The sequence below is a fragment of the Oncorhynchus mykiss genome, chromosome 3 (assembly GCF_013265735.2).
Source record: "Oncorhynchus mykiss isolate Arlee chromosome 3, USDA_OmykA_1.1, whole genome shotgun sequence".
NCBI classification, from domain to species: domain Eukaryota; kingdom Metazoa; phylum Chordata; class Actinopteri; order Salmoniformes; family Salmonidae; genus Oncorhynchus; species Oncorhynchus mykiss.
This window is the reverse complement of record NC_048567.1, coordinates 43118259-43122542: the sequence shown is the minus strand read 5'-3', so window position 1 is coordinate 43122542 and position 4284 is coordinate 43118259.

The window sequence follows — 4284 nt, the reverse complement described above, 5'->3', positions numbered from 1 at the left end:
CAACACTTTTGATAAACAGGGCAAAATAGAAATAGGCCTATAACAGTTAGAGTCAGCTTGATCTCCCCCGTTAAATAAAGGAAAACTGTGGCTGCCTTCCAAGCAATGGGAACTTCCCCCAAAAGGAGAGAGAGGTTAAAAAGGTTGGAGAAAGTATAGGCGATGATAGGGGCAGCAACCTTAAAGATGAAAGGGTCTAAACCATCTGACCCACATGTTTTTTTCGGGTCAAGTTTAAGGAGCTCCTTTAGCACCTCGTACTCAGTGTCTGTCTGCTGGGAGAAACCTTGTAGCAGGGCAGTGGAAAAAGAGGGAGAAGTATCTGGGATAGTCCCATTAGAAAGGGTGGGAGATGAGGAAATGTTGGACGGGCAAGGAGGCATGGCTGAGTCAAATAGGAATCCCGACTTAATGAAGTGGTGAATAAAGAGCTCAGCCATGTGCTTCTTGTCAGTAACAACCACATCATCAACAATAAGGGACATGGGAAGCTGTGAGGAGGAGGGTTTATTCTCCAGGTCTTTAACCGTTTCCCAGAACTTCTTAGGGTTAGACTCACAGAGAGATAGAACTGCTCTTTAAAGTAACTAACTTTGGCTTTCCGGATAGCCTGAGTGGACTTATTTCTCATTTGCCTGAGTGATAGCCAGTCAGCCTGAGTATGCGTGTGCCGAGCCTTCCGCCAAATGCAATTCTTGAGGTGGAGTAACTCTGCAAAATAACAGTCGAACCAGGGCTGAACCTGTTTTTCATTATAATTTTCCTTATGGGGGCATGTTTGTTAACAATACCACTGAAAATATCAAAAAAGATGGTCCAAGCATCTTCGACAGAATGGAGCTGATTCTAGCTGATTCTATACCATTTTACAGAGGCCAGTTCATGAAGGAAGGCTTGCTCATTAAAGGTTCTTATCAAGCGTCTACGACAAATCAGGTCAGGTCGTTTCACTAAGCAGCCATTACAAACACAAGCTGTAAAACTGTGATCACTAACGTCATTACACAAACACCAGACTGATACCTATCAGGATTATTTGTGAGGATAACATCGAGGAGAGTAGCCTTTTCTGCGTGTTTAGAGTAATACGTTGTGGGATTGGTAATAATCTGAGAAAGATTTAGGGAGTCCTATTGTTTTGGGACTTGATCAGGTGGTTTAAGCATGTCCCCATTTAGGTCACCTAGCAGGACAAATTCAGAATTTGTGTAAGGGGCCCGGAGAGAGCTTAGAGCAGGTAGGGTACAGGCCGGTGCTGATGGAGGATGATAGCACCCAGCAACAGTCAACAAAAGCTATTTTAAAGTTGAAGGCTTAAAACCAGCATATCAAATTGTTTGAGGACAGATTTGGTGGAGACAACCGAGCAATGAAGGTGATCCTTGGTAAAGATTGCCACTCCCCCACCTTTGGAAGATCTGTCTTGCCAAAAAAGGTTATAACCAGAAAGATTAACATCAGCATTCAAAATACTCATCCTTAACCACGTCTCAGTAATGACCAACACATCTGGATTGGAGCTGTGTACTCACATTTTAAATGGATCCATTTTAGGTAATAAGCTTTGAGTGTCAACATGCAGAAAACCCAGGCTTTTACGAGAGCATAAATCAGTGAAGCAGATATCAGAACACAAGTCAGAATTGGGGCTAGCAACAGTAGATGGGCCAGGGTGTACATGTACATTTCCAGATATCATCAACAGTAATACAATCATGGCACAGCAGGACAGGGAGGACTCTGCATTGCTGATTTATAACATCTGAATGTGCATCAGACGTCAACAAGATCATATTGTACAGTAATTTCAGGTAAGATGAATACAAAGCCGGCGAGAGGTTGTTAGAATAGGATGGGAGGCCAAAAGTCCATGTAACCAATAGAGAGTCCTGAGTGAACAAACAGTCTGTCCAACGGTTGGGTAAAGACAGTTTGTAGTCAACAAAGTATGCAGGGGTCATGAGGCAAATGGCAAAATAGCAAAATGCGCAAGAAAAAAATCTAATATATAACAACTTGGGGCTAGCCATTGTAAATTCAGAGTCATTCGCGGCAACAGTGCATTTGTATAGTCTAGTCTGTTCTGGACTTGGGGACTGTGAAGAGACCACTGGTGGCATGTCTTGTGGAGTAGGCATGGGTTTCCGAGCTCGGTGCATTTAACATATCCATAATTCTTACAAAAACAAGTAGTGATGAAGTCAGTCTTTCCTTTACTTTGATCCATGAGAGATTGATATGCAGATTATTAATTTTAGCTCTATGTGTATACTTAAGTGCCAAGTCCCTCTTTGTGGCACCTGACCACACGACTGCAGAGATGGTTATCCTTCTGGAAGGTTCTCCCCTCTCCACAGAGGAACTCTGGAGCTCTGTCAGAGTGACCATCAGGTTCTTGATCATCTCCCTGACCTTCTCCCCCGATTGCTCAATTTGGACGGTTGGCCAGCTATAGGAAGAGTCTTGGTGGTTCTAAACTTCTTCCATTTAGGAATTATGGAGGCCACTGTGTTCTTGGGGACCTTCAATCCTGCAGAAATGTCTCTGCCTCAACACAATCATGTCTCTGAGCTCTATGGACAAATCCTTTGACCTCATGGCATGGTTTTTGCTCTGACATGCACTGTCAACTGTGGGACCTTATAGAGACAGCTGTATGCCTTTCCAAATCAATGGAATTTACAACCGGTAGAAACAACTCAAATTTGATCAATGGAAACAAGATGCACCTGAGCTCAATTGTCGAGTGTCACAGCAAAGGGTCTGAATACTTATGTAAATAAGGTATTTTTTATATATATATTATTTTATTCATGCTTAAAAAAATATACTAAAACCCATTCTCGCTTTGTCTTTATGGGGTATTGTGTGAAGATTGATGGGGAAAACATTTATTTAATCCATTTTCGAATAAAGCAGTCATGTAACATTGTGGAAAAAGTGAAGGGGTCTGAATACTTTCCGAATGCAATGTATTATCCAGATACTGACTGCAGTTGGTGGTCTATAGAAACTTCTCACAGAATGGGCTTTAGGTGAGGCAGTTGAACGTGTAGCCATATTACTTCAACAGTATTTAACATGAGATCCCTTCTAAAGCTTTCCTGGAATGTGGCTCTGAACATAAACATCTACACCTCCCCATTGGCATTTCTGTCTGTTCTGTAGATGTTATATGTATTGCTTCCACTATATCAAAGGTATTGTCTAAGTTAGTTTCAGAGATAATCAGAATATGAATGTCATCTGTTACTAGCAAGTTATCGATTTCATGAACGTTGTCTCTACAAATGAATGAATATATGACATTATTTTTGTGTCAAATCCCCAGATGGCAACCCATCCCTTATGGGAATAATTGACACACAAACAATAAATAAATAAATAAATAAACTTCAAATGACAATAACTCACTGTGATAATTCAGTGATAATTATTCTTCCGGTGTTTTCTGCAGTGTGCATCACATAAAGACAGAAAAAAATGTAAGATACAAATCTGTATATAATAGTAAATAAGGTTATGCAAACAATAATTATATCCATGGAGCAGTAAAGAATATACAAACAGTTGAAGTCGGAAATTTACATACACCTTAGCCAAGTACATTTAAACTCAGTTTTATAACAATTCCTGACATTTAATCCTAGTAAAAAATTCCCTGTCTTAGGTCAGTTAGGATCACCACTTTATTTTAAGAATGTGAAATGTCAGAATAATAGTAAAGAGAATGATTTATTTCAGCTTTTATCACTTGCATCACATTAAAAGTGGGTCAGAAGTTTACATACACTCAATTCGAATTTTGTAGCATTGCCTTCAAATTGTTTAACTTGGGTCAAACGTTTCGGGTAGCCTTCCACAAGCTTCCCACAATAAGTTGGGTGAATTTTGTCCCATTCCTCCTGACAGAGCTGATGTAACTGAGTCAGGTTTGTAGGCCTCCTTGCTCGCACACACTTTTTCAGTTCTGCCCACACATTTTCTATAGGGTTGAAGCCAGGGCTTTGTGATGGCCACTCCAAATCCTTGACTTTGTTGTCCTTAATACATTTTGCCACAACTTTGGAAGTATGCTTGGGGTCATTGTCCATTTGGAAGACCCAGCAAAGCACCCCCACAACATGATGCTGCCACCCTCATGCTTCACGGTTGGGATGGTGTTCTTCGGCTTGCAACCCTCCCCCTTTTTCCTCCAAACATAACAATGGTCATTGTGGCCAAATAGTTCTACTTTTGTTTCATCAGACCAGAGGACATTTCACCAAAAAGTGAGATCTTTGT